The following is a 26,252-nucleotide window of genomic DNA, read 5'->3' on the forward strand; positions in this document are numbered from 1 at the left end:
GAGTGACCCAGAGACCAGAGAAGAGTTATTGGCAGAGGCACATAAGAGCAAGTATACTATTCACCTGGGCAGTACCAAGATGTTTAAGGATCTACAACTCAGTTACTGGTGGAATGGAATGAAGCGTGATGTTGCAAGATATGTCGCGAAGTGTCTGACATGTCAACAAATCAAGATTGAACATCAAAGGCCAGGAGGAATGATGCAGCTGATGGAAATGGGAACATATCACGATGGATTTCATGATGGGGTTACCGCAAACCTGAAAGAACCATGACTCTATTTGGGTAGTGGTTGACCGACTCACTAAGTCAGCCCATTTCCTACCGATGAGAAAGAATCAGTCACTTGAGAGTTTGACCGACCTGTATATGCAAGAGATAGTACGACTACATGGGGTACCAATCTCTATCATATCCGACAGAGATCCTCGGTTTACCTCACGACTGTGGGGGCAGTTACAAAAGGCATTGGGAACTAAGTTCAAGTTCAGCACTGCCTTTCATCCACAAACCAACGGACAGTCAGAAAGGACCATACAGACACTGGAGGACATGCTTCGTGCCTGTATGCTGGATTGGAAAGGCGAATGGGACACTCACGTGGTACTAGCAGAATTCGCTTACAATAATAGCTACCATGTGAGTATTGGCATGGCGCCCTTCGAAGCACTGTATGGGCGGCCTTGTAGGTCACCAGTATATTGGGATGAACTTGGCGAAAGAACAATTGAGTCGCCAATGGTACTTTAACATTACACTATACAAATACAGAAGATACGAGATCGACTTAGAGCAGCACAGAGTCGACAGAAAAGTTATGCGGATCAGCGACACAGAGAACTTAGTTTTGAAGTAGGAGATGCAGTGTTTGTCAAGGTATCGCCGACCAAGAGCATTTTTAGATTCAGAAAGAAGGGGAAGTTGAGTCTTAGATACGTCGGACCTTTCCCAATATTGGAGCAGATCGGTGAAACGGCTTATCAAGTTGAGATACCATCTCAACTTGCCAAGTCTCATAATGTATTTCACGTATCGATGTTGAGAAGATACATTCAAGATCCGTCACACGCGATTCAGTTTGAGGACATCAGTGTGCAAGAAGATCTCACCGTAGAAGTGAGACCGGTTGAAATCATAGATCGCAGCGAGCGGGTGATGCGAAACAAGATCATCCCACTAGTCAAAGTGAGATGGAGACATCATGGCTTAGAAGAATGCACGTGGAAACCGGAAGCAGCAATGAAGGACAAGTACCCTCAATTGTTTGATTAATATGTATTACAAATTTCGCGGATGAAATTTTCTTTTTAGAGGGGAAGGATGTAAAACCCGTGAAATTTATAAAATTCTAAATGAATAAAAGTGGAGCATTTGTGTGAAATAGTGAGATTTTATGCTAAGCAATACAATTTTTGATGATTTGAGGTTTCTAGAACGGAACCGGTAACAAACTCTCAAAAGTGATATTTGGATCCAGATCTTGGCAGGATCTGATAATCCGACCCGGTTCACGGGCCCCAATGGTAAATTAAATGGTTTTGAGATAATAGCGTGAGATCCGAAACACATTTAACGTAAGAGAGGACAAGTTTAGAACCAACGGGTGAAAAATCCACCTGAAAATGGAAGAAATCCATTAACAAGGAAAAACGTCCAAATATAACATAAATCGAATTTTCTTGCAAAAGTAAACATCAAGTGATGGTGTGGGGTAGTGGTAGGATGCATGGTTGTGTGAAGCCATAACCCAAGTTCCAAACCCCTGAAGCGCCCACGTAGAAGTGAAAAGCATTATATTTTTCATGAAATCCAGAACGAAACTGAAAGGGGTAAATAAAATTTAATTCATACACATTGCAACGAAAAGCAACATAGCACAAGTGGTGGGGTTTGTTGTCCTATTGGTGGAAGACCCTGGTTCAAAACCCCCTGTGCACGGATTTTTCTTTTTGCACAGGAAAGTGACGATTTCTATATATATATATATATATATATATATATATATATATATATATATATATATATATATATATATAAAACTCTACCTCATAACCACCTCCCACCAAAAACGTGTTGGAGTGGTTTTAGCTCCTTTTTTTTTCAAGAAACAAGAAAAAAATCCCACCAAATGGGGGAGGGTACCACTAAAAGAAAAAAAAATGGAAGTTTGAATAATTTTGTTAATAAGAGGGAGGGGTAGTTTTGGAAATTCCAAACACCCACTAAAATGGTGGGCTGGAGATTAGGTTTTGAAAAAAAAAATTTAAAAATTTCCCTAAGTAGGGAAGTAAGTTAAATGGGGTGAGAAAGGAGAAAATGGCTGGACTGTTCTCTCTCTCTCTCTCTCTCTTGGAGATCAACTTCCATAGCTGGATGTGGGAGTCTTCTTCGTTGTGGAGAAGTGTCGCCCCAACTTGACGAAGGAACCCACCATTTTTGTCAGTTGAAGCTTTGAACAAGGTAAGGGGCACTATACTTATGTGTGGTACTCGCTGCCTTGTAGTACTTATGGGCTTGATGTTGCCCAGAAATCTGTACTAAACCATGCCAGCCATGGATGGGTATATAGGGGTCCAAGTTCTGGACTGGGATGATAAAAAAAAAACGTTGGGTTTTGGATGGCTGAGCGATGGGGAGGCTGGATGTGAACTTATCCTAAACATTGGATGGGCATTTGTAACACACGGCTCTACAGAGATGAGACAATCATTTCGTCTTCCAATAGCTGTTAGAAAATTTAAGTTATATGCTCAGTAATATACACAGACCACATCATAGTTGATGTTTTCGGTGGGGTTAATTTTCATGTGATAACATCGAATACATCATCATTGGTATACAATATCATAACAGTGTAAAAAAAAAACGCAGGGCTGAGTTGTGAAAAAGGGATTTGCGTGGCGTATGGAAGTAGTCAAAAGATCTCAGTTATTCAGTGTTTTCTGTTTGAACTTTTATTAGTAGATTTACATTTTTGTCATGGGATGTAATCAATGACATTAAGGCTTTAATTAATGAATGCTATGCTTTTATTACTTCTTTGTTTTACCCTGTAATGCACCTAACTTATGTTTTTCGCATTTTCGGTATTTAAAAAAAAAAATTACTCCAAAATATTTACTGTAAAAAGTTGGGGCGTTACAGCTTTGGTATCAGAGTAGGACTGAATGATTTGAGATCTTGGCTCTTCCAGCGACCGCGATGACTCTCTAAGTATGTAGAAATGTTGTTTTTGTAATATAGAGATAAAACCATATGAGTATGTACGATTATTTCACAAAATTATAGCTAAGGTTATAATGGATTTTAATTGCTCAAATAGATGGCTTGGGCAAACCGCTGCAACAATATTATGGAGATGCTACATAACCTGGCCGAAGTAGTGTCAGTATTACTGACCTTTGTTCTAGCTCAAACCCAGCTCAGATTCGTAATTCACTTCACTCAAGTGACCATTCCGTACCATTTCTCTAAAAATGGTAGCTTTTCTTGAAAATTTAGTCGGAAAGGTTAGTTGAGTTTGTGAGTCCAGTGGAGTTTTGAAACTCTAAAACCCAGCTTAATCCAGTTCATTTCAGTTCAATTCAGCTTAAACCCTAATTTCCAGTGTCACTCTAGCTCGGTAGGGCCTGAAAACCATTTCTCGAACTATTTTGCAAATTTTGTCAATTTTAACACTTTTTAAACTGGTACAACTGCCAATCAGGGTTTAAAATCCAAAATTCTTCATTCAGGGTCTGCATTTCGCATAGCATTTCATATCATTCCTCATCATTTTATATCATTTCATATCATTTCTCATCATTTCATAACATTTCATCACATTTCATTTCATTTTCGAAGTCCAAAACTCCAGTTTTATAAATTTCAATCCAGATTGAGTTTTAAAAGTTTTCATAAATCAATTTCAAACCCTGGGTTTCCAAAATTGACATTTTTACCCCAGAGAGTCTAAATTTTGTAAATATTTTCTCAAGAAAAATAATTTGGATTTATTTCAAACTCAAATTTTCAAATTCTACGCTGGATTTGCTTCGCAACGGGGTATTGAACTTCAAAATCCAAGCTCATTTCAAAAACTGCCAAAAATAGCTTGTTTCGTCTGAATTTTTTTCTAAAAAGACTATTTTACCCCTCTAACCTTCAAAATGAATTTCAAAATTAGAATTTGGACCCGCTCTGAGATGGCCCATCCATTTGCATTTGTCTTTTTAATTTATATATAAAAAGAAAAAATTTATTAGATTTTCTTTATTTTCTTTTTATTTATTTATTTTACCTAAGGCGGGACCCACAAGGGGGTCAACCCCCCTAGCCCCCCTCTTTCCTTTCTTCCTTTATTTCTTCTTTCCTTTTCTTTCTTCCTCTCCTTTCTTCTTCTTTCTTCTCCTTCCTTCTTTTCCTTCTTTTCTTTATTTTCTTCCTTTCTTTCATTCCTTTTTTTTTCTTTTTTTTTTCTTTTTCTTCTTCTTTTTCTTCCTTCCCTTTCCTCTTTCCTTGGGGATTCACGTACATCACCTCTCCCAGCCCCCTCCTTCTTCTTCTTTCCCTATTCTTCTTTCCTCTTCTCTTTCCTTTTCCCTTCTTCTTTTTTCCTTCTTCCCTTCTCTTCCTTCCTTTCCCTAGCCTCCATCCATTCACGTAGACCTTCTGACGTAAATCCCTCTCTACAGCAGCTCCTTTTTTTTCATTAACCAACAAAAAACCTAGAGAGGATTTTATCTTTTCCTAAGTTATCACTCAATACACCATACGGCTGCCCCCATCCATCCTTTTCACGCCTCTCTCACTCAACGCCTCCCCCTTTCTCTCCTTGATCTCCTTTTGTTCCAACTTTTCCCTAAGCCTTGTTTCAGCTCTTCCATCAAAGAGAAGGCAACTCCAGCCAGTGCAAGGAGGCTCCCACCTTCTTCCTTCAGCCATTTCTTCGGTCCTCTTTATAGCAGTCGGTTCAGCTCCAACCTCCCCTTGGTGATCAACATTTGTTCCATCTCCAAGATCTACAGGTGACCCCATCATCTCCATTGCTCCAGCCGGCTGCACCTTCTTCACTCATTGCAAACAAGGATCCAAGCTATACCAACCCCAGCATCTTCAAGCTTTGCATCCATTGTAGCAGTCACCTCCTTGGACGCCCAACACCCTCCACGCTACAGCTGCAAGTCTTCAACAGCCTTCACTACAATCAATCCCCACCGGCATCACCACTTCCAGCCCCATTGCTACAGCCACCTGTTGCATCCTCCTTCAATTGACGCCAGCACCTTCAACCACTTCCATCTGATTCAAGGTAAGCCAATACTCTTTATGTTATATTGATTTTTTTTTTCTCTTTAAGATGGTGAATCTAATGTAAAATTCAGTTTAGAATTGAGTTTACATTACTGGAAAAAGGTTGTCTTTAATATTAAGGCTAAGTAAACGAAGTAATCCGCCCGATGGATCGGGTTCCTTTCGTCAATGGCCAACATCAATCAAATTTATACCCCTCCCTGATTTTCTTTGTTTTAAGTATGGATTTTGTATAAATAGCATGTTTTAGGTATTTTGTTTTAATTAGTTTTGCTGCTTTATAGATATTTTTGCTTAATCTCATCAACTTTGCTTATTAATGTATAAGTTTTCATTCATACATAAAGTTCGTTTGTTATTTCATGTAGGTATTTGTGTTTCTTGAAATTCCACTAGAGGGGGGTGAATAGTGAAATTTGATACAGATCGATAATATAAAAATTAAAGACAATAAGGCACAACACGATAAACACAGGATTTATACTGGTTTGGTCGAGTTACTGACCTACATCCAGTCCCCAAGTAAAACACTTGAGCCTTTCACTATAAAATTCGTGTTACGGGATAAATAGTACAACACCCTCTTCCTCAGAGGTCTACTTCTCTCAACAGAAAAGGGAAACACCCTCTTCCTCAGAGGTCTACTTCTCTCAACAGAGAAGAGAAATACCCTCTTTCACAGAGGTCTACTTCTCTCAACAGAGAAGGGAAACACCCTCTTTCACAGAGGTCTACTTCTCTCAACAGAGAAGGGATACAACAGTAAACAAAAAGTTACAACACTTTCCTATAGAACCTTCAGAATGATATGCAGAGTATGAATGCACGTATGAAGATTCTCAGAATGTTCTCTCTTTTGAAAATAGGCAGAATAATCTCTCAAGAGAACAGAATGTTCTTTTTCTTTTTCTTCACACACACTTGATTCTTTTGTCAGAGAGCTTTTTTTGTCTTTTTCTCTTTCTTTTTTTTTTCTTTTTTTTTTCTAAGCTCCTTTCAGTGTGTCAAGTAGGAATTTTTCTCTTTGAAAGCTCACTTATTTTGATATTATTTTGTTTATATATATATAGATCTTTCAAAAATAGTTGTTGCTTTTTAAAATAATTGTCCTTTTATGATGTGAGATGTCAGGTCATCTCAAAACAACTTTCTATGAGAAAATGTGTGAAAAGATATGTGTACTATATTGCTTTTTCAAAAAGTCGTCATTCCATAATTTAAAGAATTGTTAAGTAATAAATGTTTGGTGTTTTAAATAATGATAGTTTCTTCAAGTCGTCATTTCTAAATTAAATATTTGAGGTACACTATACGTTGTTGTAATTAAAAATGAGATTTAATTTGTAATGGGTCTTTTTTCAAAACAAATGTTTTATAGTACATTGATTGTTTTCTTACAAATCATCACTTCTTTGTTTAAATGTATGTAAGTACAATAAATGCTTGTTAAGTACTTTATTTTATAAATGGTCATTTCTTGAGTAAATGTTTTTGAAGTGTCATTTAATGTTTACAAAAAGAATAATGACTTTAAATATAAGTCACCATTTTTTAGTGTGGATTTTAGTATTAAATAAATAAATGGTCATTTCTTAAATTAATTGTCTTGTTAAACAATAAGTAGTTGTGTATAAAATAATATTTGTTTTCTCAAATCATCAATTCAAGATGAACGATTATGTATTATGAATCAATGTATTTTGTCTTTTTCTTTCATAAATGCTTTTGAAATTATGAGCTTTTATATCTTTTCAAGTTGTCTTTTTCATAAATGCTTGTAGGAAGTACAATTAATGTTTTGAAATCATGAGCTATTATATCTTGTCAAAATGTCTTTTTCATAAATGCTTGTAGGAAGTACAATGATTTGTTTCAAAAATGTGTTTTTGAAATGCTACAATATACATAACGTATCCTTTTATGAAAGCTTAACTTTTTGTAAATAAATGGCTTGTATGATTTCAAAGCATATAGTCTAATATGAAATATGCATGCTTCTGAAGGTTTTGTTACATATGACTCTAAAGAAGAAAAAATCTTCATCTTGAAGTAGCCGATCTTCTTGGATAATCTTTATGAATGTATGGCCCATCAAGCTTTTTCTTCAGAGTAGTATGATTGCATCAAACAGTTGCACTTGACCAGGCTGTCTCCATTCTTCTTAGGTGAAATAACCTTGCATCAAATATTCATTAAATACATGGCACATCATATCCAGTCATAATATAACATATTCAGTTGCATATCATATTTATCATATCTCATGAAAGCATATCATGTATTTATCATGTATCATATATATTTATCATGTATCATCAAAACATAGTTTCTCAACATTCTCCCCTTTTTTAATGATGACAATATATGCTCCCTTTGTCAATAAGCCATATGTATAATGATAATTTAAATATGATATCATACATGAAAAATGCATAAGACGATAGTATTAAAAAACATAATTAATAAAAAGTTTAAGTTCAGGAATTCATTTTTCTCCTGTATAGGAGAGGTAGGTTTTTCTCCCCCTTTGTCATTGACAAAAAGGAGGGATCAAAGTAGGTACATTAAATATTACAGACCAATGAATAAAAGTTCAGTCTGAGGAGGACGGAGAGCGTAGTTTCTTGAGGAGGACTTTTTGTTCAGTCTTGAAAAACTGAAAGGTTGCCTGTAATGATGCTTGATTCTCCAAGAGAAGATCATGTGTGGTTTGGACATCTGTGAGTGTAGAGAAGATATCAATTTGGGATGTCTGCGTTGGATCGACATCATCGTATGCTTCATCTTGAGGTTGTTGCAACTGTAATCCTTCTTGCAAGAAAACAAACTCGTTAAAGATGGTGGTAGAGTAGGATATGATGTCATTTTGGAGGGGTACATTAAAGTGTTAAAAAATTAAAGTGATGAAATAGCCAAAAGAAAGGAGATGGAAGACTCAAAAGTTTAACATATTTTGGAAGATAATGGACCAATTGATGGGAAATGACGAAAAAATGGCATATAGTAGGAGTGCTATCTCGTTTGGTATGAATCCTTTCGAGGGTTGCTTAGGAAAGACATTATGGGATAGGATTTGAGTGAGAAGTTTGGCATGTGGATTTAGATTACAAGTGTGCCAAGGGAAGTGAGTAGACCTAGTCGAGTGAAGGATTTTCTTAAACACAGAACAATCAATGGGTACTATGTTGGGTAGGTCAATGCCATATGAAGGGAGATTCAGAATTCATCCTAAGGAGTGAGTGTCAAAGGAAATGATTTTTCCATGAACCATGGTGGTGATAGCAGTTTGATCATGATTTACTGACAGGTTGGTATAAAAAAGCTTGATGAAAGTAGGATAATATGAAGCAGTGTTTGATGATCCTAAAATATGAACAAAGTCTTGGAGTGAAGTTTCGAGATCAAAGGAGGAAAAATCTTCAAAGGAGATTAACCTTCCAGATTGAATGGGGAGAGAACTTACAAAGTTGTAGTAGTGAATGAGATCTGGATATCGCAGATCTGAAGATTCAATCATGTTGAAGTCATCAGAGAAAGATTTGGAAGAGGTGGCCATGGCGAGTAACTAAGAAAATAAGGAGTAACCTTGGAGAGGATGTAAGGGGATAGAAACTTTCGAATGTGTGATGTATACGTGAAGAATGCAGCAGTTCATTAAATAGAAGGATGATGTTTATTTTAATAACAACTTGATGTTTTGTGAATGACAATTGAAATGAATAAGATTTGGAATTTAGCTGGGTCCATTATTCGTGAATGTTTATTTATGAAGAGTGAATTGTATACTTTAAGGGACTCGTGAATGAGTGATCAAGTCACTCTTTGGAAGAGTGTGTGGATATGGACATAAGAATTTATTATGTCATGTTAGATATGACACATAATGAGTGGTTTGAATTCTTGTGTATGAAAAAAAAAAAAACATAGTTTCGAACATTACTTTTCATCATAAGGAAAACTTGATATAGGAGAGTCCATCGAATTGACAGAGAAGTCATGGTTTGAGAATAGTGTGCTATTTGGAACAAGTTTTTTATGTGTGATTGATAAGGATAGACAAGATAGAAAGGATGAATAGAGACAAAGAAATGTATGGCACGATGTTTAAAAAAAATAATGACCCACGGATTTTGAAGAATCAGGTCATAAGGTGATGAGACATAAAGAGTCTTGGAATGAGGAAGAAAAAAAAAATGGCGTGAGAAGAGATGAATGTATGAATGGTATATTGTGATATGATAGTGTGAAATAAAAAGTTTAATAATGGCCTAATAAAACAAACAACAAGTTGGTATATAAATCATGGGTCAAAATATTTGATTTAATTAAAGGAGATAGGCTCAATTTTCATAAGGGAGGTTTTGAGAAAAAGACAAGAGAGAGTTATGAGATGAAAAGATGATAACTTATTTAATACTCATAGATTTTATGGGTAGGCGTGAAAGGAGGTAATCATGTAATGTGTACTTGAAAGATGTCATTTTTGAAAGACATGAATGACATAAAGAATGTCATGATGAATGTGTTTTTATGGATAGGCGTAAAAGGAGATAGGTCATAGGTTGAAAGATATGACATTTTTGAAAGAAATGAGTGATATAAAGTATTTGTTTATGATTAATGTATTTTAATATTTGTGGTTTTTATGAGTGTACGTGAATATGAGAAGGACTCACTTTTACTTTAAATAGTGGTAAGAGAGATGATGAGACAAAAAGAGAAAGAGTCAAAAATATATTCGAGAGATTAAAAAAATGATAAGAATTAGAGTAAAAATAAGAATAGATAAGAAAGAGTCGAATTCGAAAAAAATTTAAAATATATAAATGATAAACTAAACAATAGTAAAAAAAAATCATAAGATATTACAAAGTTTTATCTAAGTAAAAATACAATTAAGTGTGATTAATTATAAGTCACTTAGTTTATAGATTCCTAATTCTCTTCTAATTTGTATAAAGTCTTCATGTTTTAAAGGTTTAGTGAAAATATTTGCTAATTGTTGATTAGTGGGTATAAATTCAGGTTTGATTATGTTGTTTAAAACTTATTCTCTTAAAAAGTGGTGTCGAATTTGAATGTGCTTTGTACGTGAGTGAAGAATAGGATTTTTAGATAAATTGATTGCACTTGTATTATCACACAAAATAGTTGTGTTTTCAAATTTTAAACCAAAGTCTTTTAATGTTTGTTTCATCCAGATGACTTGTGTACATGCTAGGCTTGCAGCAATATATTCAGCTTCAGTAGTTGATAATGATACACAATTTTGTTTCTTACTGAACCATAAAACTAGTGAGTGTCCTAGCATATAACATGTTTCACTTGTGCTTTTTCTATCAGATTTACTACCAGCAAAATCAGCATCATTGTATGAGATTAAATCAAATATAGATGATTTTGAATAAAATAACCCAAAATCAACGGTTCCTTTTAGATATCTCATTATTCTTTTTACAGCATTAAGATGTGATTCTTTTGGATTTGATTGAAATCTAGCACACAAGCAAACACTGAACATGATATCTGGATGGTTAGCAGATAAATATAGTAGTGATCCTATCATACCTCTGAATAATTTTGTATCCACACTCTTACCATCTTCATCTTTGTCCAATATAGTGGTTGTGCTCATAGGTGTAATATTTGAAGCAGTTGAGTTCATGTTGAACCTCTTCAGAAGTTCATGAGCATATTTAGACTGATTGATGAAGACTCCATCCTTGGTTTGCTTAATATGCAGTCCAAGAAAGTAGGTGAATTCTCCCATCATACTCATTTCAAATTCTTTCTGCATGGACTTAGAAAAGTTTTCACAAAGACCATTGTTAGTAGAACCCAAGATGATATCGTTCACATATATTTGAACGATTAAGGTATAATCATTCACTATTTTTACAAATAGGGTTGAGTCTGCTTTGCCTACAGAAAATCTGGTTTTTAATAGAAACGTTTTAAGTCTATTGTATCATGCGCAAGGTGCTTGTTTTAATCCATATAAAGCACGTTTTAGTTTAAAAACATGATCAAGAAATTGTTCATTTTCAAAACCTGAAGGTTGTTTTACATAAACTTTTTCATTTATAAAACCATTTAGAAAAGCACTTTTAGCATTCATTTGATATAGTTTAAAATCCATATAGCTTGCATATGCCAAAAGCATTCTTATGGATTCAAGTCTAGCACCAAGAGCAAATGTTTCATCAAAGTCAATACCTTCCTCCTGATTGTATCCTTCAGCCACAAGCCTTGCCTTGTTTCTTATAACATTACCTGATTCATCCAGCTTGTTTCTGAAGATCCATCTGGTCCCAATAATTTGATGATCTTTTGGTTTTGGTATAAGATCTCATACATCATTTCTTTGGAACTGGTTAAGTTCTTCAGTCATTGCTAGCATCCAGAACTCGTCTATGATGGCTTCATCAATCTTTTTAGGTTCAAGTTGAGAAATGAAAGTCATATTTGCAATACGTTACAACTGAGCTCTTGTTTGAACCCCCTTGGTCAGGTCTCTCAAAATCTGCTTTTGAGGATGATCTCTGATTTCGGCAAATGTTCTTTGATGATCATCTTCATTAGATTTAGTTGTGTTATCTAAGAGAACATTTGTACTTTCAAGATCATCATCGTTAGTCTGCTTATGAATAGATTGATCAACAGATTCATAAAAACTGACATGCATAGATTCTTCAATAGTATTAGTACTCTTATTAAAAACTTTGTATGCTTTACTATGACTTAAATATCCTAAGAATATGCTTTCAACAGATTTAGCATCAAATTTATTAAGGTTGTCTTTTGTGTTTAGGATAAAGCATTTACATCCAAAGACTTTGAAGTAGTCTATTCTTGGAGTTCTGTCATAGAATAGTTCATAGGGAGTTTTATTCAAGAGAGGTCTAATAAGTACTCTATTTGAAATATAGCATGCAGTGTTAACAGCTTCAGCCTAAAAATATTTTGCAAGATTGTTATGTTGGAGCATAGTTCTAGCAGATTCTTGAAGGGTTCTATTCTTTCTTTCTACTACACCATTTTGAGGTGCAGCTCTAGGAAAGGCAAAGTTATGAGAGATACCATGCAAGTTACAAAAATTTATAAAAAGATCATTATCAAATTCTCCTCCATGGTCACTGTAAACACCCCAAATTTTCACTCACCTTCTTGACAACGCCCTCAATCGGCACATTTCAGTTCTCTGGAAGCAATGAAGGGCATAATGGTCATTTTCCGAGATTCAACCTTGCAGAAAGTCCAAAATTTCATTCTTGAGCCTCAAAATTTCTATTTTTAGGTTCAGAGACATCTTCAAATGGCAAAATTTCAAAATCCTTTTTCTGGACAAAAAGCTAAAATTTCAAGTCCGAGCTCAGAGTGACATTTCATAGAACATGTCTTTGTATACATTGCGTCATTTCACTGCACAGCATGTCATTTTGAGATCCAGAACTCCTGATTTTCAAAATTGTCCATCCAGATTTGATTTTTTAAACTTTTTTAAATTGATTTTTAAAAAAACCCTAGGATTTCAAAATTACCAATCTTTCCCATTTTACCCCCAGGACTTTGAATTACAAAAATTTTCTCAAGAAAAACGATCTGGATATTTGGATATTGATTTTAAAGATTTTATCTTAAAGCTTTTTGCAAAAGATTTTAAATCTCTTTACAATTTTTTTTTACATTTATCCATATTTTTTGCCTTGAAAACCCAATTTTTCCAAATTCTTGAAAATAAATAATGTTTTATCTCGTATTTTCAAATAAATGGAGTGGGACCCGCCTTTTAACTAGCGTCATACTCAGACTCCCAGGTAAGCTTCTTATTCTCAAGCGGGACCCACCCGAAGTTCATACCAATTTGCAAATTTTTCTTCATTTCTCAATATTTATTTATTTATTTTTAGCTAGTAGGCCCACACACATGTGGCACACCAATTGAAAAAAAAAAACTTGCAAAAACAAAACAAAAACTTTATTTTCAAAAGGATTTTAAAAGTAGAATGAGATGGCATTTCCATAAAAGCCTCTCATTTATGTCATTATTCATTTTTTTTATTTTTTTATTTTTTTTATTTCTTTTACTTCTTTTCATTAATTTGCTTACCTAAAATCTTAAAAGGAAACGGCCCAAAAGGCGCCACAGCCATATTTTCAAAAAAATTTCAATTTACCCAAAACTTAGGTAAATGAAACACATTTTTGAAAAAAATACAGCAGCGCCCTTTTGAAAAACGGCTACTTTAATGTTTCAGTTTCAAAATCTTCAACGAAGGTAACGGATTTTCAAAAAAGGGAAGCTGCGATCTTTTGAAAAAAAGGAAGAGGCTGAACATCTTTAAAGGGGGGGGAGCCTGGCCGAGGAAGGAGGAGGAAAAATTTGTGATTTTTTTTGGGTTTTGTTGGGTTTTGGCAATAGATTTCTTTCCAGCAGCAAAGGAAGCAGCAGCCACAACAGGAGGCCCACGGTTGCTGCCCCTTTTGCCTTTAGCCCAGCCATCAAACACCTCCAGCCGGCGATTCCTGCATCCAGCGTGAACTCCATCGGTTGCTTTCCACTTTCATTCAGCCACAGCCCAACGGTTGCTGCCTCTTTTGCCTTCAGCCCAACCATCAAACACCTCCAGCCGGCGATTCCTGCATCCAGCGTGAACTCCATCAGTTGCTTTCCACTTTCATTCAACCACAGCCCAACGTTTGCTGCCCCTTTTGCCTTCAGCCCAGCCATCAAACACCTCCAGCCGATTGCCATCCTCACTTCAGCCGTAGGACCTCCAACAGCTGCCCATCTTCCTTCAGCCCAACAATATAAAATCGACCCTCATCTGCCTTCTGCAGGTTTTGGAACGGGGATCTACAAGGTTCCCATCGCAGGTCTCTTCCATCCAGCAAGAAGAAGTTTCCAATCCTTCAAACTCTTGGTGGGTTGGGTGGCATACTGCAGGGTGCAGAGGATCCAACAGGCGGCTGCTCATTCCTTTCAGCCCAGTAGAAGAGGATCATGCCTCTTCATCGCTGGTTACAGGAGATCCAGCCGATTTCTTTATCCATTTTCATTTAGCCCAGCAACAAAGAATCACTCTTTTACTGCTATCTACCCATCATTTGGTACAGCAATATTCTGCATTTTTTTTTTATTTATTGAAGAGATTATACGTTGTTTTGCTTGTTTGTTTGGATGTGTTCTTATTCTTTTGGGTTTTGTGCTAGATTTATTGTTTGTAGATTGTGGGCATTTTAAATTCCCGATTTATGTTTATCTCGAGCTGTGTAGTTTGGACTTCCAGAGTGTGGATTGGTTTCTTCTAAGTCTTTTGTGTGCTGATGATAGAAGCCAATGGAGATGGTTGTACTATCATTTGTTTAATTGGGGTCTCTTCTATAAACTGAATTTTAGATGTTGATTGCTATGTTCAGAGTGTATGTTTAAAGGGAATCAATGGTAATCTTGTGTGTTGCGTAGCCTTAGACGACTTAGCTTAAGTTGTTCAAGGATCAAAGTCGAGGGCCCTAGAGATAAACACTAGCAAAGCTGGATTATGTAGCCTGGTTTATCTGTATCCTGTCAATGCTTTGGTTGCCATCACCAATCTTTATTATGTAGAAAAAGATAGGAGTTTCAGGAAGCAAAATTTATTTACAGGCCTATGTTTTCAACAAACTAGGCATGCTGGAGTATATGTTATCGAGTAAACAAAGAAATCTGATTCTTTTTCACTGAGGAACATATGTAGAGAAGAACATTGTCTCATGGCAAGAGGCTTCATCTTCCCATGCGAGTGGAACAATAGCTGAGGAATGCAACAAATGCTTTTTAAGTCGGTTGATTTCTGCGATGGGGAGACATCACTATTATGTGGTTGTTTTTTTTTTTTGTTATTATTTTCATTTATCTTTGTGCTTATGTTTGTTAAATATTCATCAGGAGAAACTGTACCAATGGATATTGAGGCAACATGAAGAAGGATCAAGGGTGATTGCAGCATATTTCCTGCACATTTTCAATGTTATGCATTTACGCATTCACTTTTCTGCAGATGTGCAGTCTTGATAATCGGTCATGTTCGCGGATGGATATTTTTATATCCATTCATTGTCTATAAACCATATTTTGCACGCTTATTTATTGATATATAGAGAAGCTCTATACCCGAATTTGTTGAAAAATATGTTGTAATTTGGGAAATATGACTGTGTAAAATCCCTTACAGAAACTGTATATACACATATTTTCTGGTTTTACCCATTATATGGAATTTCCATTAAACATATATATTTTCTCATTATATGTATATATATATCTATGTATATGTATATCTATTGTATATATACCTATGTATATATATACATATGGATATATACATGTATATATATATGTATATATATACTTATATATATATCCCTTCATGAGTATTTGCTATTACATGTATTTTTCTTTTCTCTTACTCTTGTAAATACATTATCATTTGATTTATGAGTTTGATGTTCAAATTCTTGTTTTATGAAAATATGCCGGAATATCATCATTTGATTTATGAGCTTGATGTTCAAATTCTTGTTTTATGAAAATATGCTGGAATATTATCATTTGATTTATGAACTTGATGTTCAAAATTCTGTTTTATGAAGTTATGACTGGAACTTCATCATTTGATTTATGAGCTTGATATTCAAATTCCTGTTTTATGAAGTTATGTTGGAACACCATCATTTGATTTATGAGATTTTGTCTAGCTTGCTGTTAAAGTCCCTGTTTTATGAAGCTATGGCTGGAACATCACCCTTGGTTTTATGAGATTTTGCTTAGCTTAGTGCTAAATTCTTGTTTGCTATATCAGCCCATTTGCAGCACCAATTATACATATTATTTCATCATTTTCCACGACATTTTCACCTATTCACCAAGTTTTTCATATCCTTTTCATGATATCCTTGAAATAGCCCATGATGCTTCCACAACCCATTTCCTGCACATATTCATTTTCTGCTGCAAGTGTGCAGTCTTGATATTTGGCCATATTCATGAACGGATATCTCTATATCCAATCGTGATCTCCCAACCATCTTTGGCGTGCTTCATTATGGATATATAGGGAGGCTCCATACCCATTTTCACTGGAAATTGCATTATAATTTGAGAAGTATGGTTGTGTGAAATCACCTACAGAAACTGTATATACCTGTAATTTCTGGTTTTACCTATTATACGTAATTTCCATTAGTATGTACATATTTTCTCATTATATGTATATATATATATCTATATATATATATGTATATCTATATATATTTAACTATATGTATATGTATATATGTATATATATATGTATATATATATGTATATATATATATATATATATACGTAGATATATACTTATATATATATATATATATATCTTCATATGCTCTTATTGCCATGTATGAACATCCATATATTTTCTCATATAGTTACACCTCCATCGTTACATGACATTTAACACTTATTTTAGCATTTTGATATATGTATATGTCTCTTCGTTGTATATATTATATATATATATGTCCATTCCCTTGTTTATTTTGTACTAACTCTCATTTTGCAGGAAAATCTAGAAGAGGCTGATTCCTTGGCTCCATTTCAATTTTCTTTTACTTTATGTTATGCAATGTAACAATCCAATGTAAACTTTGGAATAAGATTTACTTTTACTGCTTAGATTAGGTTGCATCTCATATAGTTTGATTTCAGTAATATCCTGATTATATGATGCATATATCTCAATTTTCCAAATTCATCGTGGATGAACATGAATGGCACGTGCACCAACTTTTAGAGAGTTGATGAACTCGATTGAGTCCATATTTACGGCCCTAGTCGGAATATGGACGAGACCCAGATCCATCATCTCTCTACCAGTCACATTGAGCCTACACTCTTAGGCTATCTTGAAAATGCACCTCATATTTCCAATGTTTTCAAAATATTGTGAATTAACTCAAATAAACCCTGAATATATTCATGGCCAAAGTCAGAATATATGAAGGATTTACTTTGGCTTAATCCACAATTTTCCAATAAAATTTTGAGAAATCTTTTCAAAAGTGCATTCATTCATTCACATCATCTGCATCATTTGTTTTTCTCATGATTTTCTCAAAAGATTTTCACTTCATGGAATCGATTTTCTCAAGAAACTATGATGATATTCGGAGTTGGATTTCCCAAATCAAATGTTTTCCTGTGATTTTCCTTAAAAAGTTATTTCCTTAAGATTCTTTTCAAAAGGAATTTCTCATTTTCTCAAGAATCCAAGTTGATTTTCAGATATTTCAAAAAACCAGATTCTCAGGAATTCAATTTCCTGAATTTTGAATTTCCTTCTCCAATGAGTTTTCCTACAAAATTTTCTATCATTTTCCTAAGAAAACTCTCAAAATTCGAGTTTTTCCTGACAAGTGCTTTCGTTTTCAAATATTCATCCTTTCTCAAGAATTCCTTCCATTTTTCCTGAGATTCTCACTTCTTCAGGATTTTCTAAGTTTTATAAACTTTCTCAAAATTTTCCTGAGATTCTTATTTCCTCACGGTTTTTCAAGTCTTTCTAAGCTTTCTTAAAATTTTCCTGAGATTCTTATTTCCTCACGGTTTTTCAAGTCTTTCTAAGCTTTCTTAAGATTTTCCTGAGATTCTTATTTCCTCATGGTTTTTCAAGTCTTTCTAAGCTTTCTCAAAATTTTCCTGAGATTCTTATTTCCTCATGGTTTTTCAAGTCTTTCTAAGCTTTCTTAAGATTTTCCTGAGATTCTTATTTCCTCACGGTTTTCCAAGTCTTTCTAAACTTTCTCAAAATTTTCTTGAGATTCTCATTTCTTCATGGTTTTCCAAAGACTTTATAAACTTTCTCAAGATTTTCTCGAGATTCTCCCTTCTTCAAGATTTTCCAAATCTTTATAAACTTTCTCGAGATTTCAAACCTTCTTCGTCTGAGTTTTTCTGAGAAATTGATTTCCATCTTTTCCTGAGAAATGCTTTTCAACTTCAAATGTTTTCTAATCATACATCATATTTTCCAAATTACATTTTCCAAAATTCTCATAGCACATGCCTGAATTCTATGTGCATTTAGGATAGAACACGATTTCGGTAATCTCACTAAGTCAAGCACAATTTTGGTCCTTGGTTCGATTACCCCTGTTAAAGGCGGCAGGAACGGTCGAACCTCGTACCGACAGGTCGAGCCCCATCCCATGGATTTTCCCGCAATTTTCAAAAACGGAGGCGAGTATTTCAAAACAATTTCCAAAATCCGGTCAAGTTTGAATCGCGAAACCATTTCTCTCTCTCTTCCGCAAGGAAGGGAAGATGGGGAAAATTTTTGCGACGATAACAGGTTTGGCGACCGTGATGGGACCTGTCTTTGTCTGATCAAAAATGTGCTTAACTTAGTTCAATTATCGAAATTATGTTCACAAAATGTCAGCTCTTTTACTTTCAATATCATGTGAGCCTAGGAGCCTAGATTCTGACCTAGCTGACATTTACTGCATATAGCTTAGGCATGGTTTGGTAGGACTATATTGAGGAGATATTTTCATGCTCACATAGACTTAGGTCTAAATACAACTCTCCTCAATTTAGGATCGGAATGCAAACAATGTATGCTTCTTCAAAGATTTTCAAAAGTCTATCTCTCTAGGATTTAGAGCCATCTATTTCTTGCATGTGATCATTTTTCAAAATCTCCATTACCTATCATTACCCGGTCTTCACGTTGCTGGGCTCTCTTCCAGAACCCTAGTTCGGGACAAAGCCTCACAACTGGGCCAATTATTTGGGTTAACAATCCCTACCACGTACTGCGGGCCACAGTCCGAAGTATATCGGTAGGCGCTCAAGGATGTTGGAAAACCTTACCTTAGAACCAGAGTTGAAATTATATGCGACGTACCTCGAATTTTGGTTAGGGTATATCGGCATAACTGGATTGGACAAAGATGATCTGAGCCTAGAGTTAGGATTAAGGTCCTACAGCTGTTTTCAAATTGATGCATTTAGAGTCAGCCTTTTAGGGAGTGTTGTATGTGCATAAATGTTTGTGCAGGATGTGATTGTTCTTATATTACCTCTATTTTCCTATATTTTTCCTAAAATATTTTCAAATACCTATATTCTCATCTTTTCCCTTTATTTTCTCAAACCCTGGAAGATTTTCCCAAATATCTAATTTCTTTTAAAACTCCAGGTGACTTTTCCTTCTTCCGTTCTACTGGATCTCGAATTTCCAGCTGCATTTTTTTTTATCCTGCCTGCAATTTTTTTCAAAAATCATATGTTTTCTCTCATTGGATTTTCAATTCTTTTGTCTATTTGTAAAATTATTCACCTTATTTTCCTCGTGCATACCTTGATTATTGCAATGGAAATTGTTTACCCACTTGCCTTCTCCTTATTCTAAATCCGTTTGCGGATTGTTTTTCTAAGAGATATCTCTTTCCTTCAAAATGGTGTTTTTTTTTCATGGTTGACGACCTCGCCTAGGTAACAAGGCACATTTTCCGTTGTTATTTCTCTTGCAAAGAATGACAACACAATTGTCGTGATTTCAGCAGTGACTCCATCCCTAGTAATGGGATATTCTTCCAATTGTTTACCATATCGTCAATAATCATTTTCTTCCCAATCCAAAGTTTCCTCAGAGTCTAATCAAGACTTCATCCTGCAGAGAGTATCCTCAACATTTGATGATTCGAACAAGGTCAGGAAGAAGAACCACATCATCACAGCACTCCTCAGCCTCAAAAGGCGAAATGGATCATCCCGTGAGTCAAGAGCAGCAGCAAGAGGAGGATGGCATAGACCCACAGATGTATGCCATGTTCCAGAAAATGATGACCAAAATGATGGGTGAACAGGCCGAGACCAGTGCAGAGAAGAACCCATTCAGAGAGAAGTTCCATGGGCACAAGGATAAGAAGAACTCCAAGAAGCAAATTCAGCCAGAGGAAATTTCAGATGAATTAGAATCAGAGGAAGACACCGATGAAGAATATGAGGTGCCTCCGGCATTTCAGAAACAGGGCCGAGAACAAAGGAGGAGTCGCAAATCAAAGAATCAAGTTGCAGAAGAGCCCCTGCAGTCACAGTTCAAAGAAATGGCCAAAGTTGTTAAAGACCTGCAAGCTCGCGACAAGGGCAAGAAAGTCTTCACTAGCGAGGATTTTTATGATGGATTAGAAGGAGATAAAGAACTGGAAAATCTGCCCCGCAAGTTCATCAAGTTTGATGGTTCTGGTGATCCCAAAGCCCATCTCGCCATGTTCTTCGCCGAATGCTCCAAATTCAAGAGAGACAATAGGGCCTTATTTCTCTGTTTTCCTCGTAGCTTAGAAGGCACTGCCGCCAAGTGGTACTCTGAGCATATCAATCCAATCGAGCTGCGAGAATTCGATAAAGTGGTCAACCTATTCATTGAGCGATTTTTGTTCAATACTGAAACGCTCCCAACATTGAGCCATCTCTCCAATCTAAGGCAGAATGAAAATGAAAAGGCAAGGGACTTCATTCGCAGATGGAGAGAGACCTGCAACAAAATGAGAGATCCTATATCAGAGAGGCATGCTTTATCGCTGATCCTGAACAACTTCTCACAACCTTTGAGAAGTCTTATCTCCACCTCTCCTTCCAAGTCTTTCATAGAGCTTACCGAACGAGCTGAGTGGCTCGAGATGGGGTTGGAGAACGGTGTCTACGATGGTATCACCCTCGTCAAGAACAATCTAGATCCAAAGAAAAAGGCAAATTTCACCTCCTCCGCCAACATCAACCGCAATGATAACAAAAGTAGTAAGGGCAACTATGCGGATCGAGAAGAAAGGCAGAATAGCAAGCTATCTCAGCTCAACTTTCCACAAAAGGAAAAGATAAAGCGTGAAGGTTGGAGTAATGATCGTATGTTCACTCCTCTCAAACAAACACTCGAAGAAGCCCTTGAATTCATGCTGGCTAAGGGATTAGTGAAACTTCCAAAGGCCACAACTCCTCTCACCATCATGGGAAGGTTCAAGAATCAGTTTTGCAAGTTCCATCGGGCAGTGGGGCATGACATTGATCATTGTTTTGTCTTCAAAAATATTATTCAGGATTGCATTGACAAGAGCCTCCTTGCTGAAGAAGCAGAAGAAGAAGAGCTGGCCATCTTGACCAAGCCTTTCCCAGATCATTCAGAAAATTGACGATGCTAAAGTTTCCTGTTTTCTTTCGTTCGTTTTGCCAGTCACCTCATAAGGGCAAGTCTGCCCAGTTTTGCAACCTTTTGGTCGAGTGCTTATAAATAGGTTGTCTTTTTGTTATCGGTTTTGCTTATCAATAAAATGTCAATTTTCTTCATCAAATACTTCTTTCTTTTGCCCCATTAGGGCACCTGTTTTTGTTTTGAAGAATCTTTTTTGCCCATTCTTTTCAAGACGAGGGGCAATTTATGAGAGAAATGAAATTACCTATGAGGGTTTTTCAAAAATCGTGCAATTTTTGAAAATTTTCTACAAACATCTTTGTTATGATCACCCAAAAGGTTAATATTTCGGTCCAATCTTTTTCAAAAAATCAACCATCGCGGTGATCTTCTTTTCTTAAATTCAATTTTGAACCATTATCTTTAAAAATCAACCCTTGTGTTGATTTTCTTTTCCAAAATTATTGTTAAACCAATTCATTTTCAAAATCAACCCTCATGATGATCTCTCTTCAAAATCAACCATCGTATTGATTCCCCTTTTCAAATATCAGCTCTCACGCTGATCATTCCTCAAAATCAACCTCGCATTTGATTTTCTTCCCAAAATGATTTCTCACTTTCAAAATAACATTTTCCTTTTACTTTAAAGATCTCATGTGCAAGCACTTTATTCATGTCGAAGGGATGATATAATTTTGTTTCCTTTCCTCGATTTTTAAGCATCAATAAAATTTGCCGATAGTTTGGCACCATTTTATTTGCGTCTCTTTCCTTTTCACAATATGTCTCTTGTGAGGAATGATCTTGAGGATGTCCCTCAATCAAGAAGCATGTCACCTTATTCCTCGATTATCCTTCTTTGTATTCAAAATCTTCCTCCCTAGTTACACTGGGGCATTTTTTTTGAAAAATCTATCTTTACCTCAAAACATTCTGTATGCAGGCAGGATAAAACCAACTTCTCATTTTGCATATATATGCACTCACTTGCATTAATTTTGCATTCATTTACATTTCATGTGCATTTGCATTTCATGTTACATTAATTCTGCATCCATTATCTTCCCCTTCAGGTTAAGGGATAAACCTGAATCATTTTCCATGATTTTCCAAATTTTATTCATATCCTCGTTCAGGATAAGGGGTTAATCCTGAAAATCAGACCACATACATCTAAATATGATGGTCTTTTTTCATTGCAAGTCAAATAATCCAGTCCTCTAATTGGCCATTCTCAAAACTTTCAATCCCAGTCCTTGCACTATCGATTTTCAAAATTCAATCTTCTGATTAAAGATTTCCCTTTGAGATTCGAGCCCCGACTCGAACTTTCCAACTTTCCTTTGAATATTTTGAGTTTCGACTCAAAAATATGAATTGACCTAGTTTTTCCTTTTAAGATTTGGGTTTCAACCCAAACTTTATCTCTTTAGAAACCAAACTTCCTAGCTTTTCTTCGAAGGCTCGAGTTTTGACTCGAATCTTCCAGCTTTCCCTGTAAAACCTGAGTCCTGATTCAGATGGTATTTCAAAACCAACTTTTGAGTTAGGCTTACCTTCAAAATCCAGCCTTATGCTAGGACTTACCTTCAAAATTCCAACTTCGTATTTGATTTACTTTCGAAATTGAGTACCATCGTCAGGGATGTGTCAACCCGGATGTCAAGCGATCTCTTTTACTAAGGATTTCAAGAACACTTTGTCAATTTGTCAATCAATTACTTGTTGATTTCAGAATTTTATTTCACAAAATTTTACCTCAGTTTACCTTCAGTATCACTTCCAAAAAGGCAAAGCTTTTGTGAAGAGGGATTCAAAATCCAAATTCTTTCTATTGGCCAACCAAAAGGATGAAGGATAAATCCTCGATATGGCTAGAAAAGAAGATTCAATGTTTTGCAAAGCCATAGATGATTGATATTGATCGCAGTCAATGGAACATTTTTAGAGACCATTCTTATGAAAATGAGGCAGTGGAAATATCCTGAGCAGTAGAAAAAGAGAGAATTCATCCAAGCCCTGTCTCCTTAAAATCACCTAAGCTGCAATTAAATATCCGCAAAAGGGATCTCTCACTTGTCGTCAAGATGAAGGCGAATTAAGCGAGTAGACCCCCGGGGCTAAAGAAGATTTGAAACATCTCCAAGATGACGGAATTTGTGACGGATCCTTCCAGGGAAAGTCCAAAGCATTGTCGAGATGAAGGCAGATGCGATGAACCTCTCGACAATCCCTAAAAGATATCTAATTTTAGCTATCATCCAAAAAATCTCTGACCCAAGAGCCAATATCATCAAAGAAGGATCAAAACATCTCCAAGTTGAAGGAGTTTGTGACGTACCCTTCCCAAAAGAGAGCAAGAGAGGAAAAAGAAAGAGAGGAAAAGCCAGAACATCTCCAAAATGAAGGAGAAGGTAGCAAAAAAAAACCCAAGAGAGCCAAAAGAGCGCAGAAAGATTATCATGAGAGAAGCTCCCAGGATATCAAACTGCCAAATCTATCAAGAATCCTCTTTAATCTTGTGAAATTCTATTATCAGTATTCTTTCATCAATTGCTTTCATAATATCAAATTCTCTTTCTGTTCATATCAAGGAAATTGATAACTTCTTTGAAGAAGGTCAATCGCAAGCAATTTGGATTCCAAATCTTGATTCTATGAAGTCAATCCTGTTTGGAGGTAATACTTCAGGTAGAAAAGAAGGAATATTTTCACAATCATTTTCAATTACTTTGAATCAACAAAATTTTCAACATTTTGACAATATTTTCTAGCTATTCTGACGTTAAGTGAGAGCTTGATGTCCATATTGATGTATCTTGACCCCTTTGAGAGATTTTCCTTTATCACCTTTCACGTTGTTGAAAGATTAACCTTATCTCCGAAAGGATAGCTTTTATCATCTTTCGCATTGTCGAAAGACTCGCCTTGTTCCTTTGGATTGCCTTTTGTCATCTTTCGCATTGTCGAAAGAATCACCTTGTTCCTTTGGATTACCTTTGTTATCTTTTGCATTGTCGAAAGAATCGCCTTTCTCCTTTGGATTGCCTTTTGTCATCTTTCGCATTGTCGAAAGAATCGCCTTACTCCTTTGGATTGCCTTTTGTCATCTTTCGCATTGTCGAAAGAATCACCTTGTTCCTTTGGATTACCTTTATCATCTTTCGCGTTGTCGAAAGAATTGCCTTATTCCTTTGGATCGCCTTATCATCTTTCGCGTTGTCGAAAGACTCGCCTTGTTCCTTTGGATTGCCTTTATCATCTTTCGCGTTGTCGAAAGAATCGCCTTGTTCCTTTGGATTGCCTTTGTCATCTTTCGCATTGTCGAAAGAATCGTCTTGTTCATTTGGATTGCCTTTTGTCATCTTTCGCATTGTCGAAAGAATTGCCTTGTTCCTTTGGATTGCCTTTTGTCATCTTTCGCGTTGTCGAAAGACTCGCCTTATTCCTTTGGATTACCTTTATCATCTTTCGCGTTGTCGAAAGAATTGCCTTATTCCTTTGGATTGCCTTTGTCATCTTTTGCATTGTCGAAAGACTCGCCTTTTTCCTTCGGATTACCCTTTGTTATCTTTCGCGTTGTCGAAAGAATTGCCTTATTCCTTTGGATTACCTTTGTCATCTTTCGCGTTGTCGAAAGAATCGCCTTGTTCCTTTGAATTATCTTATTCATCTTTTGCGTTGTCAAAAGAGTTGCCTTACTCTTCTCTGAAAGAATTTGCCTTGTTTGTCTTTCGCGTTGCCGAAAGAGTTGCCTTATTCTTCGTTGGAAAAATTGCCTTATTCATCTTTTGTGTTGTCAAAAGAGTTGCCTTATTCTTCTCTAAAAGAGTTTGCCTTGTCTGTCTTTCGCGTTGTCGAAAGAGTTACCTTATTCTCATCAAAAGATTGCCATATCCATCTTTCACATTGTCGAAATAGTCATCTTACTCCTTACCTTCTTCATATTTCACGATGATGAAAATTCACTGGATCGTCTTGATCATTTTCCAAAATTGCCTCTTATAATTCCATTTCCATCGCCTCGTTCATCTTCAAGAAAAGTTGTCTTATTCACCTTCCAAAATTCTATTTTCCACCCGATCAGGATAAGGGTATAAACCTGAGCCTCATTCAAGGAGGTATTCCATTTTCTGCCCGATCAGGTTAAGGGTACAAACCTGAATCTTATTTTAATGAGATAATTTCATTCCCCCAATCAGGTCAAGGGTTAAAACCTGAGCTTCATTTCATACGAGGTATTTCTGTCCCATCCAGGTCAAGGGAATAAACCTGAATTTCACTCTCACAGAGTGAGTCTTTCCTCTTCATTTCTCGTGTTCATATCTACCATCTTCCTCGGGCTAATGTTTCTTCATACCCAGTCAGATCCTTCTAACTGGGGCATTTTTTTATATAGCCCAAATTTGGTGTGTTTTCTTTGCCACTAAGCTCAGCCATAAGCCGGCTTAGTAGCAAAGAGGGGCATTTGTAAACACCCCAAATTTTCACTCACCTTCTTGACATCACCCTCAATCGGCACATTTCAGTTCTCCGAAAGCAATGAAGGGCACAATGGTCATTTTCTGAGATTAAACCTTGCAGAAAGTCCAAAATTTCATTCTTGAGCCTCAAAATTTCTATATTTAGGTTCAGAGACATCTTCAAATGGCAAAATTTCAAAATCCTTTTTCTGGACAAAAAGCTAAAATTTCCAAGTCCGAGCTCAGAGTGACATTTCATAGAACATGTCTTTGCATAG

Source organism: Nuphar pumila, chromosome 4 (assembly GCF_984573655.1).
Source record: "Nuphar pumila chromosome 4, dmNupPumi1.hap1.1, whole genome shotgun sequence".
NCBI lineage: Eukaryota > Viridiplantae > Streptophyta > Magnoliopsida > Nymphaeales > Nymphaeaceae > Nuphar > Nuphar pumila.